The sequence below is a fragment of the Myxocyprinus asiaticus genome, chromosome 6 (genome assembly GCF_019703515.2).
Source record: "Myxocyprinus asiaticus isolate MX2 ecotype Aquarium Trade chromosome 6, UBuf_Myxa_2, whole genome shotgun sequence".
In the NCBI taxonomy this organism is placed as follows: Eukaryota; Metazoa; Chordata; class Actinopteri; order Cypriniformes; family Catostomidae; genus Myxocyprinus; species Myxocyprinus asiaticus.
In genome coordinates this window covers 37,811,163-37,836,666 of record NC_059349.1, presented here as the reverse complement: position 1 = coordinate 37,836,666, position 25,504 = coordinate 37,811,163, and the positions used below count along the sequence as shown (strand labels likewise).

At 38.2% G+C, this 25,504-nt stretch overlaps 1 protein-coding gene and 1 pseudogene across 1 annotated transcript in view; one reads left to right on the top strand and one right to left on the bottom strand.

Moving 5' to 3' along the window:
- Positions 1-16,650, top strand: part of LOC127442220 (SLIT and NTRK-like protein 3) — a 62,565-nt gene extending 45,915 nt beyond the window's left edge. The window contains exon 2 of the mRNA XM_051700089.1: positions 16,500-16,650. The gene's annotated coding sequence lies outside the window, so the exon portion shown is untranslated. The remainder of the gene's footprint in view (positions 1-16,499) is intronic.
- Positions 14,664-20,489, bottom strand: LOC127442241 (programmed cell death protein 10-like; annotated as a pseudogene).
- Between the last annotated feature and the right edge of the window lie 5,015 nt (positions 20,490-25,504).

Sequence of the window (25,504 nt, the reverse complement as noted above, 5' to 3'; positions counted from 1 at the left end):
AAAATCACACATTCATAAAGCTACCCAGATGCTTTCTGAATGTGGAATGGAACGTGAACGTCGTTATCATGGAGTACCTTCATCATGACAACATCCAGACATCTCACTGTTATTCTAGCGGGATCCGTATTCGGAGCCTTTTACTTCATGGTGGTCTAATTGCCGTGATTATGCGTTATTAGTTATGCAGACATGTTGGATTGACTTTATCAGCTCGAAAAACACAGTGAGGTGGGAGTTTGAGAATGAGAATATTGTCCCTGCTTGACAATGAGGTTACAATTACTGATTTGCCATTTCCAGTGAGTCCCAAGCCCATTGTTTTAAAAGGTGCCGAAGCGATGATTGATGCGGATGTTTTTGTAGTATTAATAGAAGCCCTGTCACTGACAGTGAAGATGTGATGGCTGCATTGTGTTTTGTGGGGTATCCATCTATCAGATTGGCATATGGTGGCATGCTTTGCACAGATAAGCTAATTGCCTTTTATCCAATAAAAGAAGGCAAAAATTGTCTGATCGATAAGTCTATCATTAAAGTTGCCTAATTGCTTAAAAAAAGGGGAGGAGAACATATGAATGTGCAGAAAGATGGCTATTAGAAATGTTTGGAGGCATAATTCACTTATTAATCCATGCCTTGATCCTCAGATGTACTGATACTGTTGCCACTGAAATGTATCTGTTCTACATGCCAGAGGTTCAACTAAACATTGACAGCACGTATGATGGAGGAACACTGCAGTCTCTTAATGACTCACGATAACCCCTAACTTGTCTAGCATATTTATAATTCCTTTCTTCTAACACAACAATTCAGTTCTTAAAGAGATAGTTCAGCCAAAAATGAAATTTCTGTCATCATTTAACCATCCTCATGTTGTTCCAACCCAAATTACTTTCTGTCTTCTGTGGAACTTAACATTCTGCCTTACATCTCCTTTTGTGTTCCACGGAAGAAAGAAAATCGTATTAGTTAATACTTTTCAGAGAAAGGTTTTTGTTTTTGCAAAATGATGTCATCCAATGAGTTTCACATAACTAATATTACTTTAGACATTTGTGTAACCCCAAGTAATGTATTTGTTACATACTGAAAGTCAGTAATTGTAATCTGATTAGAAGAATTTAAAATGTAATGTGTTACACTACCAGCCTGATCTCATTAAATTTACATGACAATGGCAACATTTTTGCAAACCAAAATTACGTGCTTCATTACACATTTGGCTGCAGTTTCCCAGTGAAATGTCCAGTGGGGGGTGCCAAAAGAGAGTAAAATGAAGTTGCAACCAGACAAGGTTTTAAAGGTGAATATTATATGGATGTTTTAATGAGTAAAATGTACCTCCCTAACCTAAAACTAAGAAATAGTGTCCTAAGAGATAAATGAGAGGTGAATGACCGCGCGCCACCTAGATTTTCTTGACTCGCGCACGGGGCCCTCATCTGTGCACATTGTCTGCGCATGTGCTGGCTATTGACTGTACTAAAAGAGTGTAACAAAGCAGTTGTATTGCGCATGCGTCGAACGCATTCCTATTCGTTCGCGGTCATAAAAGTATATGCAGAAAGGCGACGTGGTTGACCAGGCACGAGGCGATCCGGAACATGCAAAAATGGAGTATACTCGGGCTTTAACCAATAGTGTTTTTAAAAAGCAAGTGTTTGGCACTTTTGCTTCACTTTCACTTTCGTTTTGAGCATCCTTGACTGGGCTGAAACATAGGTCTCCAAGTCTAAAGACCAACACTATAAGGGGAGCTACTGAGGAAGTTAATCACATTGGAATTAGTATGTACAGTAGGTGGGTCTGTAATACAAGCGTTAAAATGTATCGTTTATCAAATAACATAGCAGGATATAGAGCAAAAAATAAGTGTTTATAAAGTCATAAACAGCCATAGTACCATTGATTTGTGTGAAAGTAAATAAAACACACAGTTGTTGTAGTACCTCTAGTGCTAAATTCACCAAGAAACTGCAGCAAAACGAAGAAAGCAACATGTAAAACTCAGTTTGCACAAATGTAGTTCTAGTAACGTTCGGAGCTATAAAATTAATGTTCATAGCATGGCTTACTTTGGTCTTGAGAGAACTTGATGAGAAATGTTTGAGTTTATACTGAAATCTCTGACTTGTGATAGCAGATGTTAGTGTCTTGGCAGATCTGAGCATAGTTTGAGACATTGTTGAGATGTTTTCTGAAACTCTAGTGGAGACACATGACTACTATAGGGTCTTTTTGTTAGAGAACAAATCAGAAAAGCAGAAGAGCACAGTGCATCTTGTCTCTTTCTGACCAGACAACATTTGGACAAGAAAGGATTAGTTTGACATAATTATTTTGTCTTAGCCACGGACCTTTAGTCACAGCTATAAGGAGATGCAGTAATGAGCTAATTTACTGTATTGTCAGAGGGCCTATCATGGCTTCAGGTCAGGCTGCATGGCAAATCCTATGCTAAATGATATGTGTCTGGCCTTTAGAGGGAGAAAACTGCATTCTACTGCAAAACTTCTGCCAACATAATTGAGATGCAATAAAAAATAAAAAATAAATTAAAAAAAAACTCTTCTACACAGATATAAATGCAAAGATGAGCACAATGCAGCCGCTCATGTATACGCTTCACCAGCTCTGTGAACCTGTGAAAATACAACACTATTTTCACAAGACTAAAGAGATGGAAAATGTACAATGTAAGCACACAATTAACTGTTATCCTGCACCTAAACCTACAGTTTATCACATAAATGCCAGATAAACCTAACCACCATGCGAACATTTGCAGTTTCAATTGTGCCAAACACAGAAGCTTTAATTAATCTAATGTTCTTGTGGCAGACGCACACAGTCGCACATGCAATCACGCTGTGGGAGTGATTTGTGAAGCACCATGTGGGGTTCTAATCTGCGGGTTGCAGCGGGAACTTTACAGCCTGCTCACAGGGACCGAGTGGCAGAAATTAGGCACAAATTCAATCATTCGTCCAGGCAGGCCTGGGCTTCTCCTACAGGCCTTGAAATGCACAGAGGCGCCTTGGGACTCGAGGGAAAGCGCAAGCTCCATCTGCAGTGGGGGTAAGGAGAGCTCCTGCTCACTGCACTAGGGGGTTATGAGTATTGCAGGCTGCCATCTCTCCACACATTAGTGTCACAGCTAAACTAAATAAGGACCCAGAGTCTGAGTGTTTAGCTAAGGAGTAATTTAATTTAGGGAATGACGTGGCGTTGTAAATCACGAGGATGAGACAGTGGACTACAGTAGGAGAGGAGTATTTATCTCAAGGCAATAAGACGAGATCAGAACATTGAGTTAAAAAGAAAGCACACACTAAAGATTATATTTCTGCAGACAGCATTTGGATCTCTGTATTTCTTGTATTTGGAATGGCTCACAAAGAGGCCCAGCAGAGCCAAAAGAAATAATGCTGGAGAGAAATGTGGCTCTCTGAGCTAAACAGCTCCTATTTTTCGAGTAAGTTAACTTTCATACGGTCATTGTTGAGGGATTTTGCAGAGGCGTCGAGCACCGCTGAAAAGAGCACTGTATTACCCGATTGCATCAACTAATCCTCCAACCTATTTGCTGAGGAATATACACAGCAAGACACTGGAGAACGTATACACATTTGACTCAGTCGTCTGTAAATTTGATAAGCCACAAGAGATCGACCATTTCTTACAAAATGTGCTGAGCCACAAACATGCATAAAACACATTGGAACACAGAAGAAACAGAAGACCAGGTGCCATATGCATCATACCCTTGTAAATTGTCTGCATATCTCATGGAAACATAGTTCATCATCTCCAGCTGTAGTCCTGGCATATTCATTTTTGTCTCTCTCTAGGTACTCTGAAGGATTGTAGCCGTAAGGTGCACAGGTTGTCCCTTGAGGCCAAACTGACATGATTGTATCTCTTATTAAAACCAGAATGAAAAGTCCTCACAATGAGAGAAACCCTTGGGAGCAAAATGGAACCTGGAGACTGCATGAATCCCCGCATTTCCATCAGCAGGAGGATGGTGTGAGTGCTATCACACATACCTTTACAGCATCCGTGTTAAATGCAATTCTGAAAATTATGTTAGATATGTACAAACTAAAAAATTTGAGAAAAAGTTTAGGATGACTTTAAATAAAATACTAATGCCTGGCCAGATTGTGATCCTTTCGTGCAAACGGAGTGTAGTTAGGTGGTAGAAGCTTTAGCCGCACAATCAGTGCAGAGGTTTGTGATGCACTGCTCCATTGGGACCTAATTTACAGAGAGAGGTGCTTCACAGTACTATAGAGTAGAACCCAACAAAACAAACTACTTACCAATTCATTTATTCCGACACTCATGCACAGGAGACACAACTATTTTCACTTTTTACCTTGTGCTTCAGGAGCATCGTTTCAAATTCGAAAGGTTTTTTTTCTCTGCAAAGAGGAAAAGTCGACATGTAAATAATTGTTTAGGTTTTTAGCAGCATACATTTATGCATATGGATCCAAGTAAGGTTTGGGCTGAGATGGCAATCTATACCTGTAAATATCAATATCGAGTTTGAAAGCATGTATTGTAGAATTAGAGAAATGTACAAACGTCTTTCAACACAGTAGCGCAACATTGCATTGCTCTTGTAATGTTTATTTTACTTTGTTTAACACAGGGCTGTTTTTAAATAGTTTGGATGGTGATTTTGAGATGAAAATACCTTAAGAATACATTTATATATCTAGTGTATTGGCTGGATGCTTCATATGCCATCTCTCTCTTTTTCTTCCAAATGCTGAATGGAGTGTACATTTGAATTCACAATAAACCTGTCATATATAACCACTATGGAAAATAATAGGTTTGGAGGTTTGGGAATATTATTCAATTTTACGGTCCATCGTGAAGGAGGATTTTTATTTCCCTCACAGATATGAAAACATCTGCCCAATTGCTCTTCCTGGTAATACATAATAAACAATATCAAAATGCATTTTTGCAGAGCAGGAAGGGCAGGAATTGATCACACAAACAGCAGGCTAATGGAGAGGAGGGGAGATGAAAGAACATCAATGCAGGGAAAATGTGCAAAGCCACAGAGAGGCACTGCCCGGCATAATGACTCAGCTGCCGCACAGGGACCAACAACTTTCGAAAGCATCTCAGACATTAAGCAGAGAGAAGGGAGACTCTCTCCCAGTACTCTGGCTGTAGGTGCTGCCTGATGCAATTAAAACAAGCCCACAGCACCTGTGCATAGACACCGTAAGGGTTCTTACTACTGAAGTATCACATTGGTGTTGAAAGGCCGTAACGGCCCCTAATATACACTTTTCAACAGCCGGCACCCCATGCATAATTAACACACATTACTAATTCAAACCTAAAGTGGTTCCCATGTAATCTACTGCAGTTTATTTTAATTAAACACATGTACTCTTGAAACGATCTGCAACTGTGTAATGTGTAGTGAATGAATAAAAACCACAGTAAGCTGGTGGTCATGTGCAGCTATGGACACATATACTGAAAATGGGATGGGGTAATTTCAGAGTACATTAATATTAGATCTGCAGTCTGCATGACAAGGTATAGTTCACCCCAAAAAAATTATTCTGTCATGATTTACTCACTTCCATGTTGTTCCAAACCCATTAGACTTCAGTCCCATAACATTGTCTAACATCTGCTTGTGTGTTCCACGGAAGAAAGAAAATCCTATGGGTTTGGAACAACATGAGGGTGAGCACATAATGATATAATTTTCATTTCACAAAAGTATTAATTCTCATCATTTACCACCCTTATACCATCTCAAACTCGTATTACTTTTTTCTTCTTCGGCTGAACTCAAAGAAAGTTTTTTTGAAAGATATTATGTGTTTTTGTCCATACAACGCAAGTCAATGGGGCCAAACTTTCAAGCTTTAAAAAAGAACTTAAAGGCAGCATAAAGGTAATGCATAGTGAAGTAGTTTAATTCATGTCTTCTAAAGCGATACAATCATTTTTGTGTGAACAGACCAAACTGTTACTACATTTTTTTAGGATCAGTCTTGACAACTGCAGTCTCCTTGGTGGGTCCACAAAAGAAGCTCGTTCACACTTCCTTGCGATTGACGCATGCACTGTACACGTGCTCTGCGAATAAACTTTGTGTGTGTTTCACAAAAGAAAGTAAGTCATACGAGTTTGGAACAACATGACAGTGAGTACATGGTCGCAGAATTCAATTTTTTTTGGTGAACTGTCCCAAGAATTTTAATTATATACACTCACTGAGCACTTTATTAGGAACACCTGTACACCCATTTATTCATGCGATTATCTAATCAGCCAATCATGTGGCAGATGCATTTAATCATGCAGATACGGTCATGAGCTTCAGTTAATGTGCACATCAGAATGGGGGAAAATGTGATGTCAGTGATTTCGACAGTGGCATGATTGTTGGTGCCAGACGGGCTGGTTTGAGTATTTCTGTAACTGCTGATCTCCTGGGATTTTTACACAACAGTCTCTAGAGTTTACTCAGAATGGTGCCAAAAACAAAAAAACATCCAGTGAGCGGCAGTTCTGCGAACGGAAATGCCTCATTGATGAGAGAGGTCAACGGAGAATGGCCAGACTAGTTCGAGATGACAGAAAGGCTACAGTAACTCAGATAACCACTCTGTACAATTGTAGTGAGCAGAATGGCATCTCAGACGAACCTTGATGTGGATGGGCTACAACAGCAGAAGACCACATTATTAGGGCACTTTATTAGGACCATAGTGTTTCTAATAAAGTGCTGTGTGAGTGTATAAGGAAATCATGGGGAGGGAAGGAGGGTGGCTAAACAGGACGTTTTCAAAAGAGCAACCATTATCAGCTGGTGTCCATAAAGTAAATGCTGAAACTCTGATGTGATTTGTAAAAGAGCAATGAAGATTGCTAGGAGCCAGGCTGACATTTGACCTATCCTGTAACACAATATTAAGATAAACGTTTTAAAGGATAGTCGAGAGAGAGAGAGAGAGAGAGAGAGAGAGAGAGAGAGAGAGAGAAAGGACTTACTCTAGTGTGCTTTAAACACAGTAATGGAAACAACCCCAGTGGGCTAGCCTTTGCTGGAGAGCGTTATCAGACAACTGACCTACTGAAATATGTGTTATAACCTCATGCAGCAAAACAGACAGGATTGCTAAATTTTATAAATTATTCTTAGTTCTAAAAATACATATTGTTCTAAATACAAATAAAGGGATAGTCCACCCAAAAATTTTTAATTTCTTCCAAATGGAACACAAAAGGAGATATACAGGTGCATCTCAATAAATTAGAATGTCATGGAAAAGTTCATTTATTTCAGTAATTCAACTCAAATTGTGAAACTTGTGTATTAAAGAAATTCAATGCACACAGACTGAAGTAGTTTAAGTCTTTGGTTCTTTTAACTGTGATGATTTTGGCTCACATTTAACAAAAACCCACCAATTCACTATCTCAAAAAATTTGAATATAGTGACATGCCAATCAGCTAATCAACTCAAAACACCTGCAAAGATTTCCTAAGCCTTCAAAATGGTCTCTCAGGTTGGTTCACTAGGCTACACAGTCATGGGGAAGACTGCTGATCTGACAGTTGTCCAGAAGACAATCATTGACACCCTTCACAAGGAGGGTAAGCCACAAACATTCATTGCCAAAGAAGCTGGCTGTTCACAGAGTGCTGTATCCAAGCATGTTAACAGAAAGTTGAGTGGAAGGAAAAAGTGTGGAAGAAAAAGATGCACAACCAACCGAGAGAACCGCAGCCTTATGAGGATTGTCAAGCAAAATCGATTCAAGAATTTGGGTGAACTTCACAAGGAATGGACTGAGGCTGGGTCAAGGCATCAAGAGCCACCACACACAGACGTGTCAAGGAATTTGGCTACAGTTGTCGTATTCCTCTTGTTAAGCCACTCCTGAACCACAGACAACGTCAGAGGCGTCTTACCTGGGCTAAGGAGAAGAACTGGACTGTTGCCCAGTGGTCCAAAGTCCTCTTTTCAGATGAGAGCAAGTTTTGTATTTCATTTGGAAACCAAGGTCCTAGAGTCTGGAGGAAGGGTGGAGAAGCTCATAGCCCAAGTTGCTTGAAGTCCAGTGTTAAGTTTCCACAGTCTGTGATGATTTGGGGTGCAATGTCATCTGCTGGTGTTGGTCCATTGTGTTTTTTGAAAACCAAAGTCACTGCACCCGTTTACCAAGTAATTTTGGAGCACTTCATGCTTCCTTCTGCTGACCAGCTTTTTAAAGATGCTGATTTCATTTTACAGCAGGATTTGGCACCTGCCCACACTGCCAAAAGCACCAAAAGTTGGTTAAATGACCATGGTATTGGTGTGCTTGACTGGCCAGCAAACTCACCAGACCTGAACCCCATAGAGAATCTATGGGGTATTGTCAAGAGGAAAATGAGAAACAAGAGACCAAAAAATGCAGATGATCTGAAGGCCACTGTCAAAGAAACCTGGGCTTCCATACCACCTCGGCAGTGCCACAAACTGATCACCTCCATGCCACGCCAAATTGAGGCAGTAATTAAAGCAAAAGGAGCCCCTACCAAGTATTGAGTACATATACAGTAAATGAACATACTTTCCAGAAGGCCAACAATTCACTAAAAATGTTTTTTTTATTGGTCTTATGATGTATTCTAATTTTTTGAGATAGTGAATTGGTGGGTTTTTGTTAAATGTGAGCCAAATCATTCACAATTAAAAGAACCAAAGACTTAAACTACTTCAGTCTGTGTGCATTGAATTTCTTTAATACACGAGTTTCACAATTTGAGTTGAATTACTGAAATAAATGAACTTTTCCACGACATTCTAATTTATTGAGATGCACCTGTAAGGTAGAATATTAGCCTCAATCCCCTTCCCTTTCATTAAATGGGGGTGAGGAAAAAAGATGCAGTAAAGGTGAATGGTGACTGAGGTTAACATTATGCTTAACATCTTTTGTTTTCCATGGTAGAAAGTTGGTCCTATGGGTTTGGAACAACATGAGGGTGAGTAAATGATAACATAATTTTCATTTTTGCGTGAACTATCCCTTTAATTCATTGCCTTATCTGCTCTTTTCAGTTGTGATTCTGCACAGGCTTGTACGGATCTTTGTTTCTAGAAATTCTTAGGCTGTTGTGGGTGTTACAAATGTGATGTTCAAAGGGAAATTATGGAGGTGTAAGAACAAAGGAAAATAATACATCTGTTTTATTGCTGCTCAAACATGTACTTTGGCACAATTACATTGTGTGAGTGAATTTTCACCCTTCGGCTTGTGAGAAGTAAAACGTTATGTCAGGTGGGAACAGAGACAGGCAGAGGATTGCCTCCAAAGTGCTCGGAGAAAGGGAAAGCATCATGGTCAACTGAAATCTCAAGCTTAGTGATGTCACTGCAGAAGCTTTTTATGTCATAGACTGGCAGCATACATCCTCTTAATGACTAGTGAAATTATTTTAATTGGCCACATTAGGGTAATAAGCTCTACAAATTTAGAAATTTAAATAAGAAACCCATTAGGTTGTAGACATGGAATCAGTCAGTACTATACTGGCATCCAGTGGCTGAAATGAGAAGACTGAGAGAATGCCCAAAACTGTTCTACCTCCCTATTCTGACACACCAACAAATTACCCTCTCTTACATATACATATGACCACTCTCACACACACTTGTTCATGCCTGTGGAAAGAAGCGTGAATAATTCATGATTCATTCTAACTTGGTCAGCGTTTTAAATATCAAATCCCTTGAAGTTCATGTTTACCATGTTCCCCCTCGACATAAGAGAGTAAAGGGGATGAAAAGGTGATCCATCTTACAGATCATCAAAAAGATATGTGTTTTTCTATAATCTTGACTTTAGAATTGCGCAAAGACTGAGGACCGTATTAATATTAAACAACGTACCATTAAGTATATGCTGTGTGCTGAGACAGTAGGCAGGATACACTACTACGAATGTGCTTATGCTTGTGTATTCAATTACCTCGCCCCAAGTTAATCCATGGTTCAACAACAATTTTAATTTCATGGAAGAGTACACAAATACCTGGGGATTGAAAGATTTCTGCATTTAATGACCTGGGTTACAGTATGACACCTGCTGACACCGTCTGCAGACCTTTTTGCACCCACACACCCGTTCAGACGGGCAAAAATAAACAAGCACTCAGCAATCAATCAAACATGTTGCTATGATAACTAATGGTGTAAGGAGGTTCCACTTCTCCTCCAAAGTGCTCTCTCCAGCAATAATATCAGCAGGGATTCTGATGGGTCTTTATACATCCTGGCAAAAGAAACCCGGAGTGTTTCATCCAAAAACTGATGTATGATTGAACAGATATAACTGACATGAAACGTGCCTCTAAAAATGATTGAAAGTCTCAGTGCACAAGCACATTTGTGAGAATCTTTCAGGTATAAACTTTGAGACAGATAATATGAAAGTGAGCATAAAAGTTATAATAAACTGTAGTTCCAAGCAGTATAACATCCATAAAACTTACCCTAACCTAGAATGAAACCTACATTGACAATTAGATCTTATTTGTGAGTGAACTCATCCATTTTAGACCTATAGACATTTGTGACATCTTTCAGCTTCAAACTCTGATATGGATAAAATAAAACAAGCATAGAAAGGAAGTAAATTTGAATAAGTAATTTCTGAGCAGTATAAGACAAGCATAAAACTATCCCCTGTAGTGAAATCAATGCTTAAAATTACAACTCTAATTTCATAGTAAATGCAAAAAATAAAACTTATAAACATATGTGATTATCTTACTGGTATACACTTTGAGATGGATAAAATTAAAGTGATCATAGAAAAGAAAGCAAAACTGTACTTCTGCACAGTATAACACAACCATAAAACTTTCCCAAATGAACTTGGAATGAAAGCTAAATTGACAATTATAACTCTGTGAGTGAACTCATGAGTCTAAAACTTGTGTCCAAATGTGTAAATTTTTGCTCTGATCTTCCAAGAATGCAGACAAAAACAAAGCTGTCCCTGGTAGAGGCTCATTAAACTCAACTTGGACCATTTTAAATGCTAATTCTGCACTGACTCGTGGGCATTCCGCATTAATGCCAGCACTTTTTTCTAAATCCAGAAGACTGGAGGAGCATCACATGAATATCAAACATTGTGTATAAATTAAATTGGAGAAGTTGACTGGAATGACTTTGAGCATCTGATTTAAATTTAAAATTCCAAATGCAAAGGCCACTTTGGAAAATGAAATAGAATTTGTACTTCAGAGCTATCAACTCTCTGGGTTGTTTTTATTCTATAACAAGCACTTATTATGATGAGAGCTATTAAAACAGGCAGTGGAGGAGACTGTGGAGGGCTTCCAATGTCAAAAGCCACCGTGAAACGTCACTGGTGGCCTCTATTCATAAAGAGGCTTTTTCAGCAGGTTCTGCTAATGCCAAAGGTCGGACTACATGCTGTTTCAACACATACCACTGTTGCTTTATCAGACACACATAAAGAAGCCCAACTAAACCCATCACCAGGAAGCAGCAGTCCTCAGTCTTATATCGACAGGTAGAAAACAAATTATGAATACAATAATCGACACAGACAGGGACGCCTGCTGACATTTCCAATCAATGAGTCTCTATGATTGATCAATCTGCTACAGCTACAAACTTCTGAACTTTTTCAACAAATGGCTTTAGAAAAATAGTTTTCACAAGACAAATCGGTGAGCCTGAAAGGGCATCATTAGTTATTAAAACAGAGGCAGCATCTTGTCTATGCTAGCCTTGGGCGTTCTATTTAGAGTCAGTAATAAATGGTTTGCTCCCCAGTATCATCTGTTGCCCTGCCTTATCAGTCACTTGCTTTTCGCTCAAGGATTTAACCCCACGCGTAACTGAGGCAGCAGCAAGGGGTATATAAAGGCATTAATGGGATATTTAAAGGAACACTTCACCCAAAAATTAAAATTCTGTCATCATTTACTCACCCTCATGTTGTTCCATGTGGTCATTCTGTCTAACATCTCCTTTTTTGTTCCACAGAAAAAAGACAATTACACAGGTTTGGGGCAACATGAGGGTGAGCAAATGACAACCAAACTTAAATTTTTGAAAATAAGTTGACAAATTGAATCAGGAATCAAAATTGACCCTCTAAAGCAGGTGTGGGGAACCCTGCTCCTGAAGGGCCACTGTCCTGCAGAGATTATCTCCAACCCTAAACAAACAAACCTGAGCAAACTAATCAAGGTCTCCAGGATTTCTTGAAAAAAATTAAGGGCAGGTGTGTTTGATTAAGGTTGGAGCTAAATCTGCAGGACAGTGGCCCTTCAGGAGCAGGGTTCCCCATCCCTGCTCTAAAGACTAGTAAACAACATCCCTGCATATATATATCTACACTACCGTTCAAAAGTTTGGGGTCACTTGCCTGAAATGTTTCTCATGATCTTAAAAACCATTTGATCTGAAGGAGTAGACTTAAATGTTTGAAATTAGTTTTGTAGATAAAAATATAATTGTGCCAACATATTAATTTAATTACAAAACTAAAAATTTATTTAAAAAAAAAAAAAAGTTTTTGGACCGAATAATTAAGAAAAGCAGCCACTAAGTGCCCAGCATATAGATAGGAACTCCTTCAATACTGTTTAAAAAGCATCTCAAGGCGATACCTCAAGAAGTTGGTGGAGCAAATGCCAAGAGTACATTTCTGCAAAATCTAGGCATAGTGTGGCCACTTTGGATTTATTTGGGATTTTTTTAGTCACAACATAATTCCCATATTTCCATTTCTATTATTCCATAGTTGTGATGACTTTACTATTATTCTAAAATGTGAAAAAAAATAAAAATAAAGAATGAGTAAGTGACCCTAAACTTTTGAACGGTAGTGTATTTTCATATACTGAGCACTTTAATAGGAACATTATACTAAAACTGGGTAGAGCCACCCTTTGCTCTCAATTCTTTGTGGCATGGATTCCACAAGATGTTAGAAACATTCCTTTGAGAGATTCTGGTCCGTGTTGACATGATTGCATCATGCAATTTCTGCAGATTTGTCAGCTGCACATTAATGCTGCATATCTCCCATTCTACCACATCCCAAAGGTGTTGTATTAGATTCAGATCCGATGACTGAGAAGGCAACTGAAGAACAGTGAACTCATGGGCATGGTCATGAAACCAGTTTGAGACGACTTTTGCTTTGTGACATGGTACATTATCATGCTAGGAATAGCCATTAAGGGATGCACATGGTCAGCAACAATATTCAAATAGGCTGTGGCATTCAAGCGATGATTGATTGGTATTAATGAGCCCAAAGTGTGCCAAGAAAACATTCCCCACACCCTTACACCACTGCCACCAGCCTGGACTGTTGACACAAGGCAGGTTGGGTCCATGGATTCCTGCTGTTGGCACCAAATTCTAACCCTACCATCTGTGTGCCTCAGCAGAAATCGAGATTCATCAGACCAGGCTACGTTTTTCCTGTCCAGTTTTGGTGAGCCTGTGCCCACTGAATCCTCAGCTTTCTGTGTGGAACGCGAGGTGGTCTGCTACTGTTGTAGCCCATCCACCTCAAGGTTCGATGTGTTGTGCATTCTGAGACGCTATTCTGCTTACCACAATTGTACAGAGTGGTTATCTGAGTTACCCTAGCCTTTCTATCAGACTGAACCAGTCTGGCCATTCTCCGTTGACCTCTCTCAACAAGAGGGCATTTCCGTCCGCAAAACTTACGCTCACTGGATGTTTTTGGCACCATTCTGAGTACATTCTAGAGACTGTTCTGCATGAAAATCCCAGGAGATCAGCAGTTACAGAAATACTCAAACCAGCCCATCTGGCACCAACAATCATGCCGCGGTCGAAATTACAGAGATCACATTTTTTTTCCCCCATTCTGATGGTTGATGTGAACATTAAAAGAAGCTCCTAAACTGTATCTACATGATTTTATGCACTGCACTGCTGCTACACAATTGGTCGATTAGAGAACTGCATGAATAAGTAGGTGTACAGGTGTTCCTAATAAAGTGCTCAGTGAGTTATTTTATATTGTATAGTGTATACTGTTATTATAGTTTTTATTTTATTTTATTCAATACCTGGCACCTTATTTTTATTGTTTTATTATTATTTTTGTCTTGTCATTATCTGTTTTGTGTAATATATTCTTTGGCAATATTGTATGTAAACACAATCATGCTAATAAAGTACTTTAAAAATTAAAAGAAATGTTTTCATTGAGTGAATGTAGGGTGAATATAGATAGGTTTAGTGGGAAACCATTCATCTTAATAACAAAAGTGTCCCACTTTACCTGTATTCACCCTATAAAAATAGGCCTTAAAAGTTTAGAATTAAAGATTTATGTTATTGCTTTTTTCAGTTTCAAAAGCAATAGCATTATGATGTTAAACTACATTATTAGATCATACTTGGCATCTTTCAGCCCAGGATACCCCCTTCTGTCTCTACTCAGAGGTTACATTGATCATTAAATTTCCACTTAAACACACAGAGTCCAATATCTCTTCCATTAACTGTGCTTCTTAATGTACATTATGGAGCACATATCATAAAAGCAGTGTTCTGAACTTCCTTGGTACATCTCTGGGGATTTATTATGTGAATGAATCAAAATCTCTCGGGACAGAGAATATTAAAAATCTCAACATTTGGAAACTATTTATTGAACATTTATAACAAAATATCTGTTAAATATACCATTTTAATTTCTTATTCTTTATGCCTGAATGTCAAAGAAAGAATACATATTTACACTCTGTATATGGAATGTTGCATGACACTTTAAGGCACAAAGACTTTTGGCTTTCATTTGAGTGGAACAACAGTGAAAGAAAAGGTAATGAAGCTGTCAAGAATGTTGAAATCATGATTATTATAGGCTTAGAGTAAATTAGCACATTTTATCTTGAACTTCTCATTTTAGGTTCCTGCAAATGAAGCAAGGTTTATAAAATTATACCTTCAAAAGTCTAATGTATATTACATATAACTAGTTCAACACTCCCGCATATATTACAACTTTATCTCCTAGGCGACAGTTTTGAAGGTCTGTAGTATCAAGTTAGTTTGGTGGATAAGCCTGTTGGCACTGCTAAAGATGTTTATTGCCCTGTGAGTGAGAAAGAGAAAAAAGTCAGATCTACAACATCAATTAGCTGCTCGTTTTTCATTGAGAAATGCACTTTCAGCTAACAAGTACTGAAGATCTGTAATCTGTCACTGCCTGCTTGTTTACTTACTTTCCATCTTTTAAGAATGTTTTCAATGTATCACTGAAGCTTTTATAGTACTTAACAAACACCTTCTTTTGGTGTTCAAGTGCCTGGAAATAAGAAAATATCTCCACATTAACAAATTCAATTTTATTTTAATCCAAGGAGGACAAACTTCAGCCACATCTGGCAAATGCAAACAGGTAAAAGAAGTTTTGTCCCAACTTGCAACTGTGGAAGATGTTTCTGTGAAGTAAAAAATACTTACTCTGCGATTCTGATACTGATATGTTAACACATTGTTGACTCCAGCAGCTCCTTTATAGCACTGGCTATGTCTCTGTGGAAATCAGGTCAGGAGTGATAAATACATTTATGAACAGAAAGAAGAACTGACTCAGCAGTCAGATAGTAGTGATTGGGCAAATAATAGAGAACAGGTCCCGTTAAAATGTCTACTAATCTTGTACATTTAAACATCGCCTGAGGTCTATTTATCCATGTTATTGTAAGCTTTATGAGATTGCTTTGTTGATTATTTGTTGGCTGAATACTTGATTAAATCTAAAGCACTAGTCTTTATGTAAGGCTATAAGGGAAAAAACCCATAGGCTCCAAGAGTTTTATTCTGCAGTTAGTGACTAAGCATCACACCAGTAAGTAGCGATTTAGAAAATGCTTTTATCCAAAGCAACTTACAGTGCTCTTATTACAGAGACAATCCCACTAAAGAAGCTGAGGTTAAGTGTCTTGCTCAAGCAGACAATAGTGATAGCTCATGGTTTGCTCGCTCCTTGTAGGGTTCAACCATGTAGCCTTTCTATCACCAGCACAGCTCTTTAACCACTATAACACATAAGGTTAAGACACAGGAAGAAATACTTACTTTATGGTCTGTAGAAAGCGCACTCTGTCGTTAATCTCATCTGGGATTTATCTCAGGATATGTTTGATGGCTCTTGCTTTCTCATTCAGGTCCTGGCATTCTTGCTCTGGTCTTTCAATCATGTACTCTGCAAAATATGTTACATAAGTTCTTACTTTAGAGACATCATTCACACCTTTCAGGTTCAGATCCCACAATAGTGCATATGATGTCTTGATTTTTTAACTTGGAATGAAAGGGACTCCTCAGATTATTACTGGAAAGATAGATCATCATTAGTGTTATTTTGAGCCTTACTGCCATCTAATTCATTTCGGAATAACCCAACAGGAAAGATGCTGTTTGAAAGACGGAAGGTACCAGAGACAGATGGTGTTTTTTTTACCCTCCACATCATCCGCAGCCATGCGCAGTAGTGACTCTGTGAAGTTGATCTCCACATTCTTCTTCTCCAGGATCTTCATTATGAGTGAGTCATGGGTTCTCTTTCTCTGCCTTATGAGAAAGATAACATGAATGTTAGGCAAGAAACTCCTCTTTTTTTAAACACAGATATGTATTACAATATGACTCAGATGCATGTCACAATCAAATCATGTTATGGATTTGCCAAAATGATGACGAATAGACACATTCTTCAGGAATATAAGACATATCCAGGAAATCTTACTTTGATAAATGCTGCCCGTGCTACTGACAGGTTTATCCTCTCCAGCTGTCATATGAAAAACTTTTAATATTGCACTTTTAATATTCATAGACCACTGTTAAAAATGGGAAAATACCTCATTAAAGACAAGGTACATGACTGCGTATAATGTCATAGAGACTATCGAAATTGTCTCAACTTCATTCTTTATCTCATCCATTGTCATCCTCAAAGGAGGGCCCACCATAGGTAAAAATGGGCAGTTGAGCCAGGCAACTAACTTGCAGTTATCCCTAGAGCCCTGTAAGCCTTTTTTTTTTTTTTTTAAAAGGAATATAATGATCATTAATAGTTGCTAGACAAATATGCGGGACATAATGCAGTTGTGATGGCGATGCTTTAGATTAGATGATTGTTCAAAATATCCTATTGAATATCGGGAATGTATCATATATGTAAATCCTGATATTACACCGCATCAATTTTTCTTTAATAGTTGTGCACACAGCATATACACATCGATGGATGGTCCTTATACTAAGACCGAAAGTTTCCCCCACTACTTGGTGCAGGTTGCCAGCTTGAACAGGGCCATGACGATTCACTTTCGGGTCGGAATCGGTGGCAACCTGCAATAGGCGCAACATCAGGACCAATATTACAGTCCTATCAGAAGGGCAACAGCTCCCTTTTGATTGCAATTCCTAATCTTCTGATTGCATTTATTTGTGAAATTAAAATGACAGTTAGCTGGCTAATTTTAATGAATTGTCTCAATACTCTCCCCATTTTACCAAAATAGCAGGAAAAAAATTAGGCACATCTTGGAGGCGAATTAGCGATAAACACACATTTCTGTATGGAAACGGCTTAAGGGGCAGATTTCTTTTGCGCTAAATCAAAACTTATGCGACAAAGTGTTTTTTTTTTTTTTTTTAAGCATGACGTCATCACGCACACCATTTTTATCGATAAAACGCCATTTGAATGGAAACAGGCAGAAGACGGCAAATTTCGCAAAAAAAAATAAAAATTTTTAACTTATTTTCACTTTGTCGATAACGAAATAGCGAGAAAAGTGGATGGAAACTAGGCTATTGAGATTAAAATGTTTAATGTAGAGTGGGTGGACACCTGCATTAGACCTAACTGTCTTCATTCATGGTCAAACTAACTGTATATTGCTACAACAGTGTCCTATATTATTGTGAGAGGACAGCAGAGGGTTTGCATATTTACGCTATAGTATCTAACACCTTGGTTATTTTTGTGAACGAAAACAGAAAGTGAACCTAAGTGTAAAGAAAGAGTAGCTGTGGTTAGTAACTTGACTTGCTATCTCATCCATTATGGCAGGGGATGTCTCTTGATTATTAGACATTTATTTTTATCTTCCGATTTATTTAGGAAAAAATTAACAGACCTCGTCATGGGGTTGTTTGAGCTTTACTTTTGTGCTCAGATGGTTTTAGAGTTAGCAACCTAGCTAAATCTCCCATATGAAGATAGTAACAAGCTAGCTATCAAAGTTACCAGATAAACGTGTCCATCTCGAAGTCATCGAGGTAATATGATCATAACGCAGTCTAAGCATTAAGAAATACCTGTTCTCGCCTTCGTCTTTAAAGTAATGCTAAACTAGCATAATTTTGCTGTACATTTTGTTTTCAACTTCGGTAGTCGGAAGTTTTATGCATGAACTGTGAGAAAGGTGACGACTTCCGTCCCCTGGCAAATCACCTTGCGCGGCCTATCAGGCGTTCATTTGAGCTTCTGTTAATGTTATAAGAATATTTTTATTGATTTTATATGCAAAACAATACACATACAAAAACATAACATACAAAAAATAAAATACAGTATAAAACAAATGTATAAATAGGGGCTGCAGAAAGAGTCAAAACATGAAGAAATTAAAAGGTGAACTAAAAAACTACATTCATCCTCAATTAAAGATATTTTGAATACAGTACAATAAAACATAGATTGACATCTAGTTCTACATTGTCATTTGAGACACTCATTCAACATAAAATAAAAAATAAAGCATGACTAAGAATTTTCCATTTGCGTCTTTACAGGGATAGTTCACCCAACAATGAAAATTGTACTCACCCTTATGCCATCCCAGATGTGCATGACTTTATTTCTTCTGCTGAACACAAACTAAGATTTTTAAAAGATTATCTAATCTCTGTAGGTCCATACAATGCAAATGAATGGATATCAAAACTTTTAAGCTCTAAAATACATAAAAGCAGCATAAAAGTAATCAATACGACTCCAGTGGTTAAATCCATGTCTTCTGAAATGATATGACAAGTGTGTGTGAGAAACAGATCAATATTTAAGTCCCTTTTTGCTATAAATCTCCACTTTCACTTCCACATTCTTCTTTTGTTTTTGGCGATTCACATTCTTTGTGCATATCGCCACCTACTGGGCAGGGAGGAGAATTTATAGCAAAAAAGGACTTAAATATTTATCTGTTTTTCATCATATAGCTTCTGCAGATATGGTTTTAACCACTGGAGTCGTATGGATTACTTTTATGCTGCCTTTATATGCTTATTGGACCTTCAAAGTTCTGGCCACCATTCACTTGCATTGTATGGAGATATTCTTCCAAAAATCTTAGTTTGTGTTCAGCAGAAGAAAGTCATATACATCTGGGTGTTGCATGAGGGTGAGTAAATGATGAGAGATTTATTATTTTAGGGTGAACTATTCCTTAAAGTTTTAACTATTCCTTAAAGTTTTAAATAAATGACCATATCCTTCCAAAGTACATATAAATTATACCTCTGTAAGCCTAATTTCTATTTGCTGTAATTCCTATTGTTTAATAATTCTTCCATTCCACTTCCCAAATTATTATATAAGGGTTCCTATTTATAAGCATAAAGATTGCATAGGATTTTAATTCACAACAATAGATCTGATGGTAATAATTAGAGTTGTATTTTGTTATACTTGATAGGGAAAGACAATATGTGCATGAAGTTAACAAATATAAGTAACATATCTGAACGAAGGTTTAAAAATAAAGTAACATTTGAAAATACTGGAAGCATTTACAGTCGTACTACATGTTCTACTCTTCCTCTATTTCTTTGACATTACCTCTCTATATTATTATTGCATTACTACTATTAATAAGTGAGAAAAAAAAGAAATTATTTTAAAAACAAATGTGCTTAATTCAAACAAATTGCATAAAATAAATCACTGAAATATTTCTTTATACATGGAACTCATACATTTCTTTAATTCAGCAGGATACCAGTTCATATTGCCCTAGTAAGATTGCACCGAAAAGATACAATCCTTTGATTAAATATAAATGCTGACCAAATCCTTGTACTTGAAATTAGTTGAAGTAGTTGCTTCTAAAAGAAAAGTCATTGTTGTTGCTCTTAAGCCTATGTTCTGTCAGTAACACAGAGTTTAAAAAACTTAATGGGGAGTTTTAATATTTTAAAATAATAAAATATTGTATGTTTTTCTGCCAGTCAAAAAAGGAAGTGTAAAACCACTCAGACACCAGAGGCAGTCTTCGTCACATCTCAGGCCTTTGATTGGTTTCCTTAAGATCTCCTTCATCCACTTTATTACTTTTACTTGGAAGCACTCTTTCTAAGTGACACCAGTTTCTTCCTCTGATTTTTCATTCAGGCTATGTCCTGAAACAATTCATTATTCATGCAGGTGTTATGACAGTTAGCATTTTCTGTGCTCAAAATATACAACATAACATGTTTATCCACAACATATAAAAACATTCCAGTGCATTTACAAATATGTTCTAAAGACATATTTGACTAATACAGAACAAAGTTAAAATTCTTCTCTAACATTTTCACTACTTGTTTAAGGTTAATATGAAAAGACTTCTTGAGCATTGGACTGACCTCTGCTCCATTATTCTCACTATAGGGATCTTCTTCATTCTCTTCCTTCTCTGCTCCCTTCTCTCTATCATGCACTGAGTCATCGATAGTCTAATGGAGGTTGCAGTGGGAACAGGGGGGGAACAAGTCATTTGTCATGTATAATTTTATATCACCTCCTCGGGAAACTAGTCAATCAATGCCTGCGTTTCCTCACCCCATTTTCTAACTCATCCTCATATTGCTCGTCTGGCTGCTCCTCTTGCTGCTCTGGATTGCCTGCCACCTATTGAAAACAAAATATTATCCTGTGATACAGTGCATCAGTATTCTGTTAAGCGTTAAAAACAATTAGGTTTAATTCTACTTTCAGACAGCTAACTAACACTAACTTTGTAAAGAGGTTTCATTTAACAAAATAATAATGAAACAATATTTTGACAATGATTAGGTATTTTATATTTTTAAAGCTGAAGTGTGTAATTTCTAATGAAACTGATTGGAAAAAATAATTCACGTTTTTAAACAGGTTTCCTGAACATCCCGGTCTTCCATTGGTCACCAAACATATAGTCCCACCCTAAACCCATTCCATTGGTTGACCCAATGTTGCTATGTAGGGTCAGGATGCTCAAGCAAACAGTGCAATGTTTTTATAGTACCATTTAGTACCACTGCCTCAGTGCTTACACTTTTCAGGTAAATCAGCTCACGAATGGCTTACTTATAGTTGTCTTTGCACCTTAAAAGAATATTCTGGGTTCAAAACAAGTTAAGCTCAATTAACAGCATTTGTGGCATAATATTGATTACCACAAAAATTCATTTTGACCTGCCCCTCATTTTCTGAAAAAAAAAAAAAAAAAAAAAAAAGAAGCAAAAATCTGGGTTACAGTGAAGCACTTACAATGGAAGTGAATGGGGCCAATCCGTAAACGTTAAAATATGAACTATTTGAAAAGTATAGCCACAAGACAACATAAGCTATATGCATGTTAGCATGATTTTAATGTGATAAAATCACTTACTAACCATTTCTGTGTAAAGTTATAGCCAATTTTACAACTTTGTTGCCATGATGATGTAATGTCAACAAACCCTAAAACCCTAAAATGACTATAAAAATAACGATTTAAAAACTTTACAGCTCAAATAATACATTAGTTCTTACAGCAGAATTACTGTAAGTGCTTTTATAAAATTGTAAGCTAGCTACAGATTTCTGCCTTTAAGCCCTCCAAAATTTGGCGCCATTCACTTCCATTGTAAGTGCCTCACTGTAACTTTGATTTTTGCTTTTTTTAAAGAAAAGGAGGGATGAGTCGAAATAATCTTTTGTGTTAATAAATATTATGCCACAAATGCTGTCCATTGAGCTTAATTTGTATTGAACACGGAATATTCCTTTAAGATGGGATAGAAAGTATTTTAACAACAACAAAAAATACACACTTCAACTTTAAAGGCAAAATATGTGAAAATGCCAAAGGTCATGATCACTACAAACTTTTTGCAGACAGTAAAGAAGTACGAAAACACTCAAAAGGTTAGTTTTCAATCCAGTCTCTGCCTGTCTCTCACAGAACAAGCTGCTGGATGACAATTAGTCAGGCTTCAAAAGTAGACATTCCACCGAGACTGCCCTGCTGTCTGTCACCGATTCGCTGAGACAGGCAAGAGCTGGATCTAGATCATCCATCCTTATTCTACTGGACCTATCTGCAGCCTCTGACACAGTCAACCATCAGATCCTCCTGTCCACCCTCTCTACTCTGGGCATCACAGGAACCGTGCTTAGCTGGTTCAATCTCTCATGTAGGTCTTTCAATTTAGCCACAAGAGGTGATGTGTCCAAGTCACATCAGCTACTTACTGGGGTACATCAGGGCACAGTTCTTGGACCACTTCTCTTCTCTATATACACAACATCACTGGGACCCACTATTCAAGCACATGGTTTCTCTTACCACTGCTACACCGATGACACACAGCTCTACTTGTCTCTCCAGCCCAACGACCCCACGGTGACTGATCTCGGGCTGCTTGGCAGACATCTCGACCTGGATGAAGGAACACCACCTGCAACTTAACCTAGCGAAGAGTGAGCTCCTGGTCTTTCCAGCCAACCCTGCTGTTAAGAACTTTACCATTCAGCTGGGTTCATCTACAATAATGCCTTCCAAAACGGTCAGAAATCTAGGGGTAACCATTGACAACTAACTCAATTTCACAGACCACATTTCAAAGACAGCACAATCATGTAGATTTACACTCTACTACATCAGGAAAATAAACATGCCATCTGAACATGCCACACAACTCCTTGTTCAGTTACTTGTCATAACTAGACTAAATTACTGTACTCATTGCAGGCCTCCCTGCATGCGCAATTAGGCCTCTGCAAATGATCCAGAATGCAGCAGCACGAGAGCGCATGTCACACCACTCCTTGTCTCTCTTCACTGGCTGCCATTTGCTGCACGTATCAGATTCAAGGCTCTGATGCTGGCATACAGAACAGTCACTGGGTCTGTTTCAGGGTACCTAAAATCTTTCGTGCAGAGCTACATTCCCACCAGAAGCCTAAGGTCAGCTAATGAGAGGCACCTTATTGTACTAACACAAAGAGGCACCAAATCACTTTACCGGACTTTCAGCTTCACTGTACCTCATTGGTGGAATGACCTTCCAAACTCCATCCGTGAAGCAGACTCACTCTCTGTCTTCAAATAACTGCTAAAAACACATCTTTTCCATGAGCACTTGACCATGCACTCATAAAAATAAAAATAAACTAATATATATTATTTATTTTTTTACATTCTAGTCTGTCTTGCATACTATTATTCTGATGAAATTGAAACTATGTAATGCAGCACTTTTCATGCTACTGTCTCCTTAAGATGAATCGCTTATGATGTATTATTCCTCTTTTGTAAGTCGCTTTGGATAAAAGTGTCTGCCAAGTGAATAAACGTAAATGTAAGTGTAGCGCGGAGGAGGGCGGGGCCAGGCCGGAATGACGCACGCCCGGACCCCAATCAGCCTGATGAGGCGAGCGAGGGATAAAGGCGACCGGAGTCGGCAGTTCGAGAGAGAGAGAGAACTACAGGAAGCTGCCCTGTATGTGTTTATATTTGTGTGTTTTTGTTTAAGTTCATCATTAAACTTTATTTATATTGTCAAGCCGGTTCTCGCCTCCTTCTCTCGTGGACGGCAGGGCACTCCTCCACCCCTGGCAGCGGCTCCAGGCAGTAGGGGAGTCCAGTCCCCACTTGCCTCGCGGACGACGACCGTTCCCCGCGTCCGGGCAGTCGGGCTACTCTGTCCTCCGGTGGATGGCAGCAGCACTCCCCTGGGTGGATGGCAGTGTCAAGGACTCTACGACGGGCATCCCTCCTCCCTCCCGGGTTTTGGCACCAATGTAAGGTAAGGGAAAGGAGGAGGCGAGAACCGGCTTGACAATATAAATAAAGTTTAATGATAAACTTAAACAAAAACACACAAACATAAACACATACAGGGCAGCTGCCTGTAGTTCTCTCTCTCTCGAACTGCCGACTCCGGTCGCCTTTATCCCTCGCTCGCCTCATCAGGCTGATTGGGGTCCGGGAGTGCATCATTCCGGCCCGGCCCCGCCCTCCTCCGCACTACAGTAAGTAAAGTGGAGCTTGTCTTTGTCCTTTAGTAGACCTCATCCTGATCTCTCACCACAAGCTGCTCATCCTCCTCAGGCCTGTCCTTGTTCACACTGGGCTTATCCTCTGTTTCTTCTTCTGCCTCTTCAAATTCATCCTCTTTTTTGAGGTTGTTGGCCTCATTCTCAGAGTTCAGGTCCCTTACTCCCAGGCTCTTCTCAAATAAGCCATTCTAAGAGAGAGTAAAAAGTAATTAATTGAAGTGTCTTATTACATTTTTAACTCAAATGGTGTAATATTTCTATGTTAAAACGTTGAAGAAAGTGATTTGCTTTTCAAAGTCAACTAACTGACAGTACAACCACAGTTTACACTGTTTACACAGCAATGGCTTGATTTTAATGAGTTATTAATTTAAAACTCTGCATCCAATTTGTCTGTGTTCACACTGGATGGAAAATGGCCCAAATCCTATTTGTGTGGACTGTGACACAGATCTAATTTCTGAGCAGCGTCAACACAAACATCAATCTTTTCAAATCTGATTTGGGGCACTTTCATATGTAATCATGCAGTTCTTACTACAAAGACTTTGATCTGTGGAGAAAAAGCTCAAATGTCCAGAAAATCCAATGTTAGATAAGATGAAATTAACAACAAAGAAACTGAGACACCAAATAACATGTAAACTGTCTTATCAGATATACCTTATCATGCTTTTGAGTGTTCTCAATATCTTTCACACCTTCTCGTCCAGCCAAAACATGGTGTGATTGCACAGCATTCCCTGTATTTCATCAGAAATCATCATGTAAAGTTAACATATGTAACAAAATGTAAACTTTAGTTTAGTTTAGTTGTTTGTTTTTTTCCACAAACTTAAAGCAAAAGCTTGAGTCAATTGCAAGTTTGATGACCAAAAATGGCCATATGACTATTTGGCTATAGTATTGTTTACTACTGCATTTTTGGTATCTTTGGTTTCAGAGCCCTTTGCCTAGTGGGATAGTTCATCAAAAAATGAAAATTCTGTCATCATTTACTTACCCTTATATTTTTTCAAACCCGAATAATTTTCTTTCTTCCATGGAACACCAAAGGAGATGTTAGGCAGAATAATTGTACGGAAAAAAGATGCAATAAAAGTGAAAGGTGGTG